Below are 18157 nucleotides of genomic sequence, written 5' to 3' on the forward strand. Positions count from 1 at the left end.
TGCATTCAGGCAGGCGAACATGGTAGAAGTACTGATTTGCAGTGGAGGAACGTAGCCCCACTAACCAAGTTCAAAATGACCAAAAAAGTCCCAGAGACGAAAAATAAGATGGTAACAAAGTTAATTTATTACCATTTTGTTTTTTATCCTCCCCATCCAGAACTGAGTGTCAGGACGGGGCTTGTTGTGTGGTGTGGTAGCGGCAGGGAGGAGGGTGGACTTGCTGCCTGTGCACTTTTCAAAGTGTGCATGTCTCTTTGGCCGGCCGGCTTGTGACGGCTAGCCAGGCATGCGCACTTTGAAAGCTCTAAGCAAATGCAGCGCTCTAGTGCCCTCTGGAGCGTCGAGGCCCCTCCCTCCAATCCTGATGCTGCTCTCATGCAGCATGAGAGCAGAGCCAGGATTAGTTAGGGGAGTTGTTGAGGGTCCAGCACTGGAGGGAAAGACGACAAGATGGAAACCAGAGCGCGGAGGATGTTCGTGAGGTAAGTTCGTTTTTTTTTCTTTTATTAATGTGTCCCCCACCCATTTGCCTGCCCCACCACTCTCTAATGCTGCTAGCCACGACTGCTGATTACCACATCTATGTGCAAAATAATCTGACTAGTACCTGCAACTTATTAAACCTACACTTCAAGTCCTCAATTTTGATCACAGAAGGGTGTATTAGTTCAGTTGTAATCATTATTCATTCATTATATTGTAAAGTATTAGACTAACCATTGAAGGTATCAGCGAGCTGAATGGAATATAGCCAAAATACAATTTTTATGCTTTTGGTCTCTTGTGTGGGTTTAGACCCCAACTTAGAATCTCACCCACTGTAAGCTCTATGTTACAATGGGTTTGACCTTCCTTTAGAAACGAGGTCGGCTGCTGTGTACACCTGAGGTAAAGGGCTCTGAGCAGGTTGCAAGTGGCTCTTGGCCATTTGTGTTTACACGTGCAGAGAGAGACTGTAAGAGAAGCCTGTCAAATCAATTTCAAATCAAATCAAATTGTGTTTCTTGATATAGATCTCATCAGAGAGCAACAATATATACGGTTTGTAAATAATCATTTAAAACAACAGGTGAAGTGAGGATCATAAAACAGACGTACAGTTGATGCATAGGCAAAAAGGATTTTAATAACTTATACAGATTATAAAACACAAATTCATTGAGAGGTGATTATGCTAAGGCAATCAAATCATTGGCTTTATATACATTATATCTAAAACACAAGGGTTTTAAAAAAGATTCCAAGCTTCCATCACTGTCTTACAGGTGCAGACAAAAGGTGCATGCTTAATATCTTAAATCCCACCTTTACAGATTTCATATCTTCCAGTCTTATCTCCTTTATGAGACCTACGCTTCTGAAAAGTGTTTAAAAATAAAATGACCAGTCTGAGCATAATTAAAAAATGAACGGCACCGTGTACCAAAGTAAATGACAAATATTTTTGATTCTGCTTTAAAGATTGGCTATCAGTAAAGGGTTTGTAATTTCTTTTTTTTTTTTTATGAGCAGAGTAGAAAAATATAAGTTACAACAGACATAAATAAGCATATATATACATATTAATACAGTTAATGCTGTTCAATACATATAATCGACAGTTTTTTAAAATTATTTTTATATAAACGTGGGAATAGTCCAATCATCAGAATTAAAGTGCTTTTAGTAACGTGCTACAGACTCAGCAAACTTGTTTTTGACATTAGCGGGAGTCATCACCTAATTCATATATATTCAAGAGAGGGCCATACTCCTAAATAAGAGAGCAAATGCAGATTCAATTGAGGTCAGAGAAATACACTTATAGAGAGAGAATTGATACAGTTGACTAAAGTGCAAGTGCAAATTCAAATATACTTTACAATTCTTTCCTGCAAAAGAGGCGTGCAAACATCTCAAAGACTAATACTTGAGATCAAAATACAAATGGAAGGCATCACCTGGATGATAATACTTTAGAGAAAACAACCATTCTCTTCACCTGAAGTGCACATCAAATTAATATCTCTGTAATAGAATTAAACCAGCGATATCACAAACGTAATATAGTTAACCCTGTAAATCCCTCTCCATTTCATCAAAAGGTTTCCACACAATTTTTTAACAGCTCCAAACCTTTTCGCATATACTTCTTCGTAAGCTCTAACTCATTTAATTTTTTTATACCATTCAATAAAAGTTGGAATTTTTGTTGTCTTCCAGTTCTGCAGAATCAGAGAGCGTGCCACCAGAAAGGAGATTGATAGAAAAATTTCCCCCCCTTTTGTTATAACCTAGTTTGGGCTTCGTTTTAATAGACCGAACAGTGCCACCTCTGGTTCTAGTGGTATATTACTTCCCAGAGTGTGGCTAAACCCAGCGCATAATTCCATCCAGAACTGGCTCAGCTTAGAGCATGTACAAGCAATATGGAGCCAACTGCCTTCACCAGCTTGCTGACAGCAAAAACAAGTATTTTCGATCTCGGGATACATTTTATGGAGAGCATATGGGGTATGGTAAGCCGACCATCGGGACAGAAATGCCATCCTTTTGGAATGTGCAGCCCTAAGCGCCTGATTACCATACTGAGAAATCACTTGCCATTCTCTAATTGAGAGGTTGTAGGACAATTCATGTTTTATTTTTTCCAGGAAGTTGGTGACAGCAGAAGACACCCCTTGATTTTGAAAGAGCCTATACCAATTCCCTATACCTGTCACTTTAGTTGTAAACACAGACGAAAGGAACAGAGGGGCGCCTATGTTGCCTAAAGGTATATTTTTATCTATCAAGGATCTTATCTGGAGGAAACTAAGGAAAAGGACCCTACTCCGGGTGCCACATCTAGACTGAACCTCCTCCCAGGTGACACATCTGCCTCTTATTATAAAATGGCCTAACTCTTTAAAGCCTTTTGATTCCCAAAGTTTAATGTGGTTATGACAAATAAAAAGGCCCAAACTTCTAAGCTCTGACAACAACCCCAAATATTCGAATCACGAAGATTTAGCTCAGATCAGGATTAATTCTAAATCAATGGGTCTAATCGGTTCTATTTACTTTTTTCATAGAGCCTCTAGCTGTGAGGATTAGGGATAATATAAATATAAAAACTCCAATTGGGGGGATGTCCAAAATCAAATTGTTTGCTGATGACGTGATACTCTACCTCAAACCGGAAAAACAAAATGGTGATTTAATACTAAAGGAGTTCGCTCAGTTTGAGGCAATTGGAGGATTTAAAATCAATCATAAAAAAACTGAAGTATTGGCATTAAATGTATCCTGCAATTTTCTTCCAGATTTGCTAAAACAGCAAGCATATTCCCCTGAACCGATCCGTTATTTAGGAATTTATGTGTCAAATAACTATTCAGATTTATTTAGGCTAAATTACGAAGCAGCATTAAGTAAGATTAAAGATTTATTGGGGAAGTCGGGATTTCTTCCTCTCTCGTTGATGATAGGGTGTGTTGCCCTGATCAAGATGTCAGTACTACCCTTATTAATTTTCTTTTTTTCAAATGTCCCGATTAAAGTCGGCTCAGCGTATTTTAGAGAATTGGATAAACTTTTTCGCCAGTTTATTTGGAATACAAAAGTATCAAGAGTCAAATTATCAATTCTACAACTAGATACAACCTGGGGGGTCTGGCACTCCCCCATATTCGAACTTACTATGAAGCTGCATTTATGGATATTCTAGTTTGTTTGCTTGATAACAGGGAGGATTTGGATGTCTTTTTTATGAGAAAAATGGCTGATGAAGCTGGGACTCAGCTCCCGGTTTTCCTAAAAACATCAAAATTGCCTAAAAAAGTAAGCTATTAGACATATCAAGAATTCTCCATTAGACTTCGGCACTTTTTTTTGCAAAAAAAAAAAAAAGTTTGTACATTTCTTGCTGTGAGCAATTTGTATTGTCCTGCGAGTAGCCCAGTCTAGCCATCACATTTTTCAAAAACAGTTTTAATTGTGCTGGTGTCCATAACTGCAAGTGAGCAATAGAAGACTGAAATTTTACTAGTGCTATCTCAAGATTTTTACTAAACATATAGGTTCCTCTTTTATCCTTAAGAGTTTCATACCTTAAGAGATCTCTTAGTGCGCCTTCTGATGTGTAAAGTAGATCATAGGCCCAGCTAATCACATTTGCCAAGCATCTGTTATAGGCAGTAGAGAGGGAAATCTCTGAACATAATGCTTGGACGAGCATTGCTTGACTATCTTCCATAAAATCTTACCTTCGAGTTCATTTAAAACTGACTATGTGCTTACAAGAATATGTTCAAGGGCATAACATAAAATGGCAGAAATCTTTCCTAAATAGACGTCTAAAAGAGTCTTAAAATGTTGCCTGCCTGAAGAGCAATAAAATCTTTTTAAAGCACCGACATGGGCAGTGGCCTTGAGACCTATGTGAGAAGTATTTTCTAATGTCTGGGAGACGAGCTTTTCCAAGTATGTATTGTAGTTACCATCCCTATGGACCTTCTACCTAACTTTCAGTTAAAAGGGCAGTTATGCCTCTTTCCTCTAAAGGGTATCACCTTAGTTTTGGAATTATTTATCTTCAAGAAGTTATCGTCTGCATATTCAAAGAGGACATGCAAATTCCACTGAAGTCTGATGGATGCGAGGTCAAAGATGACTACTTCATTTGCGTGCATTAGAATATCCACATTATATGAACTGCTATTTCTGAAGGGAAATCTTTGTTATTATTTAAATAGACTTGTAGAACCCTAAGAAATAATGAAAACAAAAGTGGGACTAAAATTAATCTCTGCTTCAAGTCATTGTGAGTTATTATCTTTAGTAGTCAGTCCCTTGTCACCCCCGTTAAAACTATGCCCCAAGTGGATGAATGAAGCACAATACTCAGCCTTAATAAGTCCCTAGGGATCACCATTCTCATTAGTTTCCTCCAGATGGTTGGTATATTGACCCTGTTGAAAGCAGTAGAAAAGTCAACAAATACTGCAAATTAAACACTACGGGCCTTATTTACAACAAATTAAGGCAGCACGGTGCCGCAAGCCATTTGGCTGTGCCGCTTTGCATTACTTTGAAAGCAAAGGGATGTGTCATATCTACAACAATATGACGGATCCCTTTAATCTCCCCTGCACTGGCACACAATTGGCTGCAATGCACCGACGCAGGCACACTTCCACCATGGTGCAAGGGTGTCTGCGTTTCAAGGGAGATTGTTTTTGAGCAGGAAGGAACACCCTCCTGCACAAAAACAACCACAAGAGATGATTTCCTCTTTCTATGCGTGCTGTATAGAGAAGGAAAAAACGAGGAGAAATTAAAACATTTCTGTTCGCTGCGCCTCGCCATGCCTCCCCTGGGGAGGCATAGCATTCTGACGCATTCCCAGGTTTTCAAAAGGTTGTAAATCTGGGAATGCGGCAGAAGCCAGGGGTGTTGCGTGGAAACACCCACAGCAACACCCTTGGCATGCCCTTTTTACACAACCTGCTGCATGAAGAGGGGTCGTATTTACAAGGACACAAAAAACCATGCAGGGTGGCTTTACGTGTCCTTGTATATATGGGGCAGCAAAATGTGCCGCTGGTGCATCACAAAAGTGACGCACCAGCTGCGCAAGGGGCTTGTAAATATACATACTTAACAGTTTGCACTATTGCAATATTATCAGTCACTGAATCTTTGGATCTAAAACCCACCTGGACTAGCAGTATCATCACATCCTTCGAATATGCCCAATCATTAAGGTGATCCAAAAGAATAGAGGTAACAATCTTCCCAGTTGCATCCAGTAGTTCAATTTGACAATAGTTACAAAGAGAATGGCGGCACATTTTTTTTGCAAAGAAACTAATATACTTTCTGACCATTAGCTCAGAATCTGCCTGTTACAATGAGAAAAGGGGGGGGGGGGTGAGAACCCTGCTCCAGCCTTCTGGGCCACTCTGTAATACCTTTATAGGAATCTTGTCGGGATCCATCAATGTGGAGGATCTTGCTTTCTTTATATACATAGTGATCTGATTCCCATTTGGGGGAAATATTTGCCAGTCCCGCTCAGGAGATGACTTTGAGAGCTCTTCACAGTTCATCAAGGCAGAGTTTTTTGCATACAGTACAGAGAAGTAATTGGTCGATTCTACCTGTGGGATGGGAATTGTGGCAGGATTTTTTCTACAGCCTGTATATTTAGAGATGAACTGTCGAAAGATTTTACTCTCCTTTTGTAAGGCTGTTTGCTGTAAGTCTACACAGTTCTTATCCATTTATTTTTATTGTTTATAAAACTAATTTTCCTTTGCAGAGCTTAGATTTCTTTACCCATAGCGAATGAGTAAGCAATAAACTGGTGGCGAATGAGCTGGTTCAATTTCTGAGAAAGTTTTATTTCCTTTGAGTGTTAACTGGAAGTGACTTTTCATTTCGGGGTACACACCTCCTCTGGATCTAGTGAATGGCATCTGAGATTTTCTCTTCAAATACCTAAATGGAGGTTTGTGGTGATGAAGGTCCACACAGGAAGGATGTAATTCAGTAAGATTTATTTCATGATGATAACAAGTAGTAAGGATCAGGACATCAAGTAGTTAAGTAGTATATCAGAGCCCCACCAGGAGCTGCCTGTCAGCTGCTCAGCCCATGGCCGACTGTCACTTCACCTCTGTGAGTCCCAACATTCCGAGGCATCATCAGACTCCAACATTCTAATGAGTCAGAGCACAGGCACTGGCTGAGCAGAGGTGGTAACATACCTTACAATATATATGCAGGATACTACAAAGTTCTTTCTACTGGTGCAAATTGAGGCCAAGATGAACTTACTACTGCATTAATCTTAGTTTTATTATTTGAATTTCAAATAATTCAGCCTTGGTTACAATCTATAAAAGATTACCCACTTCTTTCTATTATGGACCATTAAGGCTTTTGCTGTAATAGCAATTCAAGTTTTAAGAATAATATTACATTCTCGCTGCCTTGGACAAACTCAGATTTGAAGAAGAAAACTTTCTGAAATAAATCATGACTAGTTATAATGCAGTCAATGATGGAGAAGCAGGTGACCCCTTTTCTAGTGTGAGCGGCCAGGATGTCCCCTTTAGTTCTTCCATTTAGGATCACACTATTTATTCCATGCAGTGATTCCAATAAAATGTTTCCGTGTTTGTCTATCTTAGTTTTAGATATAAAAATGGGGTCTGCATTTGGGAGTTTCCTCCAGACTCGAGGATAGACTCTATTTATTCAAATATTTCATAGAACAAAGAGTTAAACTTCCGTCCCGGGTGCGGGGGGTGGTGTCAACTATGAGAAGAATAGATAAAGAGGTGCCCTTTGGCATGGAGCCTCTTAACCCTTGTAACATCAATAACATAGTAATTGTCCCAGTGCAATTTAGCTACAGACGATTGATGCACAGAGACTCTTAAGGCTGTTGAGGTTGTATGTTTCCTTACTGGCCAAGTTCCAGGAGATAATCTCCAGGTTATCGCTAAAAAGGGAGCTTGGGATTGCTGCTCAATTTATTTTTATTTAAATTCCTTGAGAGCCAGACCAGGAGACATAGGTTTATTTATTGTCCGTTTTGGTCATGTTTTGATTCTGCATTTGTCTGCCTACTTGGTTGATGTGAATTGTAAGTATGTCCATGGATCCACTATCACACTCCTGGTCTTTAGAGTTGACCACGAGATTATCAGACGCTTGCCTTAGGAACAGCGGGTCGGGAGACTTATAGTGTATTCCCACAAAATCAAATCTATTGATGTGAAGTATTTCGCTATTCTATAGCACTATTGAGGGGATCCCGTTTGACCAGAATTCTACATGTGCTGTGAAAAGATCATAATTGTTTGGAAAGGAGACCTGCTTTATTTAAGAAGAAGTGAGAGAATGGAGTTGTGAGAAAATATGCAGCAGCCTTAAGATTTCTTTTTTTCTAATAAGTCGATCATTTCCATTTGCTAAGAGTTCTGATATCTCAAGAACTAGGTAGAGAACAGAGGCTGGCTTTGTCTTAATTTTCCCACCGTTAGAACCTGTTGTTGAATCAACACGAGAGAGATGCCTATTTTCTGAAGAAGACATGGACTTACAAATTCAGGGGCCAGCGGGTTTAATTGGGCTAGTGTTTCTTTTCCAAGAGGACGGATGGATGTGTTGGATACATGCGTGCCCTGAGTGATTAGATTTTTTATTGTTCTGCTACTTGTTGCTTTGTCCCAGTAATAGATTGGTCATCTATCTGTGCAAACTTTATTCTTCGGGACTTCGTCTTGGCTATTCTGTGATTTACTTTTTTATTTATCCACACATTCTTCATCACCCTTGCCTTGGTACCGCCATCCAACCTCAGATCTGCTTTTTGTGCTGTTGGAGTAACCCATGTGGTCGGGTGGGAATTTGTCAATGTTCCAGCACTGTTAGTGCAATTGAAGATTGGATAACAAGGAGGGGCACCTGAAACAATACATGGCTCCTAGTCTAGGGATGATTCTGCAAATTATCTACATCGTGAATAAACATTTATTTTCCCTTTCACTTTCCTCCCTTTTGAGATTGTCCTGTTTGTTTGAGATGCGCAGGATTTTTTTTTAGAAAGTTCCTGATATACGGTACTTTTGAGCCGGTTGCATCCTCACTTGTTTAATTGCCTGCTCCATTATTTGCCCTTCCGGCCACAGACGGAACATTTTGGTCTGTTAAGATTTCAAATTTGGCCGTTTGAATTTCAGTGATCAGAATTAGATGTTACCTCAACCAGCAACATTAGAGTAGATTTGAGTACCATCTGGAGATTCTGGAGGGGTTCAGAAATACTTTCCCACTCATTTGTGAATCGTGATGACATTAAAAGTGTAAAGTTTGGAGAGCAAGATAAATTCTCTTCAATCTCTGTTGCATTACGCCATGTTGTATTGAACAATTCAAGCATCTCTTTCTGTGGTTTGCTCTCAGCCATGAATGGCAGTTGACCATGATCTATATCTGGGAGTCTGTACTTCGTAGGCGATGCATGTATAGACACATCTTCTGTGGTTAGCGGCTGATTATTAAAGTCAGTAGAGAGAAGGGGGCTGCTTATATCTTATATTCAATTTGGGAGACTTTTGGCACTTGATCTATTATGCTGATTGCGTGTTAGGCTCTGTGAGTGCTAAAGCATTACCAGCTTTTGAGGATTTCCTATCATCAGGTGCTGCCAGGGGTAGTACAGTACAGTACAATGTGCGCATACTTTTTCTTCCCTCTCTTTACTGTTTCCACTGTTCCTTGCTGCTTCAGTACAACAATGTGGTTCTTTAACTTTAATGTGGTGTTTTTAATGATCATGATGGAGAACAATTTTCTTCCCTTTGGAAGGAAGGAAGTGACTGCCACCTTCACCCATTACAGCTGGAGTTGAGACCACTGAGGCTGATGCATGCAGACTTGTAAAGCCTTAAGTCCCATTTAAAGAACAGCAAACGCAGACTGGAGTTCGTGGGCAGGCACACGCATGGTCACATTCGGAGAATGATGGTTAAAGAGAGTAAAGGCAGTGAGAAGATGAGAAGGCATCACAACCGAAGTGTCCAACACTGGTCAATAAATCTGCAGTAAGAACCAGTAGTTCTAGTGCTCCATCTCCACAAGCTGCAACCATTCCTGGCTGGGCTGCTTCAGTAAATGCAGGAATTTGCCTTTCGATGAGGACACCAATCCTTCAGCTTCTCCTTCCAACCTAAATCAGATCACCATTCCTCATAGGAATATTGTGAAGTAACAAAACATCTATCAAGATCTCTCACCTCAGAAGTACTCTTCTGGCTCTCATGGATCGCAGATTAGCCCAAGTCCTATGGGTAATATAGCACATCAGGTTTCAAAATGCAGCGTGTTGCTTGCTTCAGAGGTGCCAGAGAACTATGACTGCATGACAGGAGTGCAGGAGGAACACTCCCTCCTGCTCCCTTCTCCATTGCTGCAGCTCCTCACAGGACCTTTCTCCACTTTGGTGGAAAAAATAGTGTAGGCTGGTGATGACAACTTTAGGCTCTGGGGTAGCTGACAAGAAAAATATTATGATATTGTCTACCCTACATCCGAGCTTAGGCCAAAGCGGAGGACCAATAGCCAGAAGACCCTGCAGCAGTCAGCGGAGAAGCGACGGAGGTAAGCGGAGAAGTTGGACTCAAACCGACAGCCGCAAACCTAGCAGAGTTCCACTGTCCATCCTCTTCCTCTCCAGCACTTTCCCCCGTTTCTCTTTCCCACAGCCTGTGTAATGGCCAGGGGAGGATGATTCCATGAACATGCCGGTAAGGGGGGCCAGAAACAGGTGGTAGTTCGCATTGCAGGAGACGCCCCTTGCCGCACACTACGGCTTAACATGGTACTCCACTTAAATCAACTCGGGACACATCACACACTCACACATAAACACACCTTCTATTGAGCACTGACAGAGACTTGTCTAACAGCCTTTCATCAGCACACAGGTAGCAATTTGGCATATGGAGCACAGACTAAATACATTTGATTTCCAATGGCAACTAAAAGAGAATGCAGCTTCCTCTTCAGTATACCAAGTAATGTGTAATGCTTTGTACTGTGCACTATTTGTGAAAATTGTGTTTGACAGTAATTTCATTTTAAGAATGTGCTACAAGATCAGAGAATCTGCCTTGTATATAAATGATGTATAGTTACATAATTGTATAGATACATTTTTGTGACCATAATTAATATATACTTTTGGATGTTTGAATTAGTTCATAAGTTTCATAATTTGGCACATTTTAAGGCCTGTGGTGAAATTTACATCACATTCGTGTAATCTTGCACATTTCATGGCGCTCTTGGTATATGAAATTCCTGAAATGATGCCATTAAGCTACACCGTGGAATTACGCATCATTCACAGTAAAAGTTTTTGGTGCGTATACAGGAACGACAAGAACAACAGAATACAAGCGGCTTTTATGTCATGTTATGTAGACAGGATATCGACACATAAAATATCCCCATACCCCAATATTGAATTATAAATATCGTGTGAAAAATATCGACATCCGCATTTATAAAGGTGAGTACAAAAATATCAATGTCTTAAATATAGTTGTACACATATCGGTTTTTATATACGTATATAATAAAATAATACATATTACATATATTTAATAATAAAATTAATTTAAAAAAATGATTTCATATACATTTTAAAGAATATTACAAATAAACTTAATTTAAAAAAGTTAAACACCACAAGCAACACAACAAGCACTTTTTTATTATGGTTAATAATTACACACACCAGGCATTATTCATAAGACATACGGAATAGGTGATGATGACTATATATAACCTATTGCCAAATAATGTGATGAAATTAAAACATTCTTTTGATTTTGGTTATTTGCAAAAATCAAATTAGTTGACACAATTTATCTTTCATGCACCATTAAATTGTCAATAAATGTGTTGAAATTGTGTGTCCTCGAATTGGAAACATATAGAAGAATACAATTGAGAGAGGGAGAGAAAAACAAATACAATTGGAGAAACTGCAAATGTAACTTCTCTATGTCTATGGCGGATTTTGCACATGTGATTTTAATTACGATTGCACTTGTCACTTTAAAAGATCAAGGAAAATGTAGAACTGTGTCATGTGATCAAGGCTCCCGAATGAGCTGAAACGCATCATGCCGACTTGATTTGCACTAAATAAAATAATTGTGCACTTACCTTCGTGGTCCGGACCCGTTCTTTGGAGTATCCAGCATCCAGCGAGTGAAACGGTGATGAGTTGATGTATGACGTACGGCATTACACGGGACCCTCTTCATAACGGACAACGCCAGCAACGGAGCCATTACCTGGTTTTCTGGGCAGTTTAAATCCTTGGAAGAGGAACGGCGTTTGTCCCCCCTTGAGCAACGGATTTGCGGGCTTAGACGGGCAATGAGAAGGAGGAATCCTCGGAACGTGCCGGGTCGGAGGACACGCCACACCTGAGGTAATTACTCTATCGAGCTTGTCATCAAGCGGCTTTCTGAATAGCGGGGGAGTAGAGAATAAGTGCAGTCGGGGATACACTGATAAAAGAGGATTATTTGAATCAGTTGTTTAATCCCCTGACGTTCAATTTGCTACAATTGCATATAGTGCACCAAGGAAATGTCGACCGACAACATGAATAAACGTGAGGCAGCTGCAATGAAAATGTTTTCTGACAGTCCCCCCCTATCAACCAATACACAGGATAAAGGCAGTAATGAACCCGCTAAGAGTAACAGTACCATTAAAGAACAAATCAAAATATTAGAAAAAATGATGCGTAACGAACAAAGCAAATGGTGGGAAGCTAAGTCCCTACAAAGTTATCTTGATGTAAACCGGATACCGAGAGGTTTACGTATTCTGACGGCGCCAAGCTATGAGAATCCTAATACGGAGTTGATGAAAGAGTGGGCTGAGAGCAACCTCGAGGCGTCACGAAGACTAGTACAGATTTTAGTAAAGTATGCGGAAATTGACAGGGTGCAATTGCTGAAAGAGATAGCAACTATACAGGATGAATTGGAAACCATGGAGGAAAGTGATGAAAAGAAAAAACTAATTGAGGAAATGAAGGAGCGACTCAAAAAGGAACAAATAAAAATAATGGACAAAAAAGCATATAAATTTCAACGCGACCGTAACGACTATGAGCTGGGGCAGATCTTTACTTTCGCAAAAAATATGACACATATCGAGGTACTAAGAATAAATCTCAGGGCCAACCCAGGGTGGCAGCAAGAAATAAAGATCAAGCTGATTCAACTAGATCTGATATTAGTTCAATAACAAGCAGCGAATCAGAATCAGACCTACGCGGTGCTACAACAAGCAATATGGCTAAACCACACCCGGGTGAGGAGATACATTTTTTATGCCAGGAACGAATGCAATCTCTACGGCCCCGTGTTCAAAGAAATTACGGAGGAAACATGCAAACTACAGGCGAAGGCAGAGGTACATGGCAAGGAGGAGGCACATTCCACAAAAAGAGAGGCAGGGGACAGTGGAAAACGAAGAATCAGTAAATACAGCTACTGTCGATACCACGATAATTAACCTTGCAAATATTACGCTCACTGAAGAGGAGGTAAACATCTTAAAACTTGGCCTCTCCTATGCCCCTCAAACCAATATGAGTTACACCAATACAAGATTTGATACATACAAAGCCATACACAAGCTAAAACTCCGTAAATTCCATCTAATGAGAAAAAAAGATTCTGAAGTGACAGTAACATCAGCAAGTTCTGACAATATTACCACTTCTGGAACAACCATACCCAGCGGAATCATGGATCTGTGGTTGACTGAGGGCATGGATCCCTTAGCTATCTTGCCTACTATGGTAGGAGGTACAGGCAACAATGAGGTTATAAAACAAATATCACCGATTACACCGTTTAAACCTGTTTCAACCTTTGTTCCAATATTGTTGTGAGACTCTATAGACATTTTTAATGAAAATGTGACCTCTCAGATCAAAGAGTTACACAGAAAGAACAGTCATAGAAAACCTACATATGATATGAGGATCAGCAAATATGAGACACTTATCCAGAAACTGAGCAAAGACATGAAAACTATTGTGAAGGGCAGTGACAAAGGTGGAAATATGACAAGAACAATATATGATAAGGAGGCTTACTCCCAGTTGAACAATAGGGAGCACTATGAGCGAAGCAATATGTCAACGATAAAAACGATGCTAACCAAATTCCACAAGAAGTTATTAAAATGGAAAAATCAGGCAATGCTGACGAATGATGAATATGCATTTCTGAAGAATGATTATCCGAAAATTCCATTTATTTATTTCATTCCCAAAGTCCATAAAGACATGGTAAACCCCCCAGGCAGGCCTATCATCTCTGCTAGGGGGGGCCTGCTGGAAAAAACATCAGTCTATATTGATTATTTTTTACAGGGAGCTGTAAAATCGTTGGAGTCCTATGTCCAGGACACTGGGGACTTCTTATTAAAACTACAAAGGGTCAAGTGGAAGGAGGGTTTTTGAATGTTAGCATTGGATGTATCATCGTTGTACACGAGCATATTACATGATGTCGGCATGGCAGCAGTAGGATTTTATCTATCTAAAAGGGAGGAACAAGTCAAGGAACATACTACCATGATATTAGAAATGCTTAACATATGTTTGCACAACAATGTGTTTATGTACAACAATCTACTATATCGTCAGCTGCAGGGAGTCGCTATGGGGGCCAGTTTCTCTCCAAGCTATGCATGTTTGCACATGGGGGCTTGGGAGGAACTGGTCCTCAAAACTGAATACAGCACCGTAATGAAATCGCATGTTATTGCTTGGCACCGCTACATAGATGACCTGTTTATAATTTGGCAGGGTGACAGAGAAACAGCTGAAGAATTTGTTAGGGCTATTAACATCAATAATCTTAACCTCAAATTTACGGTTACTATGAGCCAAACTAATGTTACCTTCCTAGATACAGAGGTGTACATTGCAAATGGTGTAATAGAAACTAAATTATTCAGGAATGAAACGGCTGGGAACACTATTTTACATGCGGCCAGTGCCCACCCACACCATTTGATTTCTAGCATACCATATGGGGAGATGCTGCGCTTGCGCAGAGTATGCAGTAATGAGGCTGAATTAGATGAGGCTCAAGCTTCAAGCAAGAATAGATTCCTCCAACAGGGATATTCTGAAGGGGTGGTTTACAAAGCTATAATTAAATCCCGATTGAAAAGTAGACAAGATTTATTGAATAGATATGATCAATCTATTATTAGTAACCCAGTCTTAGATGGAACCTCTGAATCATGAAATGAATTCAGAATCATAACGAGTTTTAACACACAACATCGTGATCTATATCGGATCTTCAATCGCAATTGGCCCATTCTAAAAAGTGATTCCATTTTAGGCCCAACCCTTCCACGCAGGGCGACACTCACTTTCAGTCGAGCACCCTCGATGAGGGACAGTCTCGTCAATACGAATCCTGAAACTTTGGAAAAGACAAGTTGGTTGCAAACTAATGGTGTTTTTTTTAAATGTAAAATTTGCAAAGCATGCACACACGGGGTTAACACCAAATATTATAAGGATGGGTTCAGTGACAGAAAGCATAAGATAGAAAAAGTGTTAACATGCAAAACAGAATATGCCGTATATGTACTTCAATGCCCCTGTGCACTCAAATATGTGGTTAGTACTAAATTAGAGGTACACAAACGTATCCTGCAACATTTAAGGGCAATTTCAAACCAGGGTAACACCTACCCGGTGGCTCGCCATTTCAAGGAGGTACATCACAGTAATAACAAGGAATTAACATTCTTTGTTATTGATACTGTACCAGCGAGCAGGCGTGGAGGCAACAGGGAAGTTCTGTTAAGAAAACTGGAAACTAAATATATACTCCGCCTAGATACCAAATCCCCGGGTGGGCTTAATGTAACCGAAGATTTACACACTATCTTAGGTTAGAAGTACAATTGTGTATGTATCATCCAATATTGAGCTCAACATAGGGGAAATACGGCAATTACCTGTGTATACAAATGAATTTGGTCTTTTTAAATGATTTTATCAATGGTTTTTATCATGGTAGGATTGATGTTTTAATCATTTTATGTACTATTTATTATTTTATAGTAGGTAAATAGCATCAATTACCAGGTATTATTCTGTTTTCCATTATATACTTTATATTGTTTATATCAATGCATATACAGCATGCTGATAAACACTATAATACGTAGGACAAAAGCACTTTATAAACCATTTTGCACTTTTTTCAAGCTGGACCATTTTTCAGATACCCCACTCTTTTTCAGATATTCCATCTTTTATACCTCTTTTGTCATTGCTAAGTATGAGACAGTGCAAACTTTGTGAACATTTTGACATGTTTACGTCAGGAGGATATAACCCAACATAGGCATACAACACCAATCTGTGGGTATGATTGGGCTCAGTCTGCCCACTCCTAGCTTTCATGCATCTTTGCACACTTTTTTGTATTAACAAATGTTGTTTACATTTTTTAACACATTTGTTTTTAAACTTTTTTCTTTTATCATGTTGATTGATATCACTATATTCACGCACATTGCACTTTAGTACACTCCCTTGCTTTTTGCACAGCTGCAGTGATTTGCAGTACAATGTAGGGGACCATTGGTATACTATGGAAGACACAGGGATTTATCCCGTGATGGTCAACTTTGACAACAGGTGGTTTAGTATGCATGTTGAGATAATTTGCAAATTCTGCACTTTACAAACGCACAAAGACGTATCTATACCCTTAATGTTTGCGATAGTTGGTTCTGCATATTTTTTGAGCTAGCTACAAACATGTGAATATAAAAGGATTATCCTGATAATTATGCAGCTTATTAGATGTACATGAGAAATGAATATTTCACTTCGAAATTTAGATCGAATGTTAGCATCATATAAGACTGCTAAGAACATTGCATATAAACAGAGTTCGCTACAATGTAATCGCCAATTGGCGGGCAGATGGGTTATTGATATTTTAAATTAATCTTAAATGTATTCTTGTATTTGTGGAAGAACAACAACTTTGCATACTAAAGCGATGTTTTTTATCAAAGGTACTATGATTTAAACATTATGACTTACAATGTATAATTTACTAGTACAATGACATTTTATACGTAACCTCTGGGTTAGTCTTTTTACCTTGTTTATGCATATTCCCTGTTATCACGTGCAGAGGGGCAGTCTTTCTATTTAAGGGAGTGTTAATTGGTTTCATGTTGTCATGTGAACAAGGCTCAAGCAGAGCCAAAACGTTATGGCGACCAGCACGCAAAAAAGCCAATAAACTTTTGCACTGGAAATACGGACCGTGTCTGTACTGTTTGAGGCAGGTGCCACGAGGAGGCAGCCTTGATGGAGAAACAGAAGCTGAGGATATATATATATATACATATATATATTATCTACTGGCGGTTGCCAGTAGATAGTTATAGTTAGGACCGTGTTTCAATAGGAAATCTGAAAATTCTATTTTGAATAACTTTGGCGCCGGTTGACGAATCCTCGCGAATTTTTCAAAATAGGTGGGGCGCTCCGCTCCGCTCCTACCCTGAAAGTCTCGGGGTGATTAGTCAAGCGGGGGCCGAGAAAAAAGGGGGGTCCCAAAACGCGTTTTCCCCATGCATTTTTCCATAGGGACCTTTAGTCCAAGGTACAGCCCGAACGGCTGAACAGAATTACTTGAAATTTGGCAGAGAGGTAGTCCTCAGGTCAGGGATGTGCCTTTTGAATATCTGGAGTCAATCTGTTCAGTAGTTCCTGAGAAAATTTCAGTTAAAAGTACATATATATCTATAAGCGCGCACCGTGCGCGAGCGCAATTCTGATTGGTTGTTAGATGTCAGTAAACATTCGAATCGGTCGAAATCAGGAAGTGGCGGCCGCCATTTTGTCTCTCGCAGTCTGAGGCAGTGAAAAACAAAGGTGGAGAACGTGAAAAGGGGGCAGGGTGGACAGCTCCTGACCCCCTAGCCTTTGTCAGGGGGTCACTGAAGGACCCCCAAGGGTGAAAAAAACATGTATTTTTTTGATGAAAAAGCGCGGGGTGCCCGCGCGGTGCGCGCACGGCACGCACAACGCATCGTGGGCGCTCGGTGCGCAAAGCGCACCGAGTGCCCACAGCGCGCGCACGGTGTGCGAAGCGCACGGTGCGCGCACGGTGCACGCACGGTGAAAAACCTGAAAAAAAAATATATGAATAAATACATTTTTGTTCCTGATGCATTTCGATCAGCCAGAACCATCTGGAGGCTAAAAGGTAAACTGTTACCAGTTGCTCGTTTTTGAATGTTTGCCCCTTGGTGGGCTCCATGTTAGGCTTGAGTGAAGCATGTTGGTTCATGACGTTTCCCTTTAGTCCCGTAATTCTTTCCCTTCGGTGGGTGATGCTTTTAGATTTTTCGCTTGTTGGCGCAACACCTAATCCCCGTGCATACTGACTTTAAAGTTGCCGGGGCCATGACCAAGGTTCAGTCCCTGGTGGCTGCCACTGCCCTTGTTGCTTCTGCAGAACTACAAACAGGGTCCAATTTTGGACAGCTGTTGGCGCTCTTTTTCCTGGTGGTGCTTCAG

Source organism: Triturus cristatus, chromosome 6 (assembly GCF_964204655.1).
Source record: "Triturus cristatus chromosome 6, aTriCri1.1, whole genome shotgun sequence".
Lineage (NCBI taxonomy): Eukaryota > Metazoa > Chordata > Amphibia > Caudata > Salamandridae > Triturus > Triturus cristatus.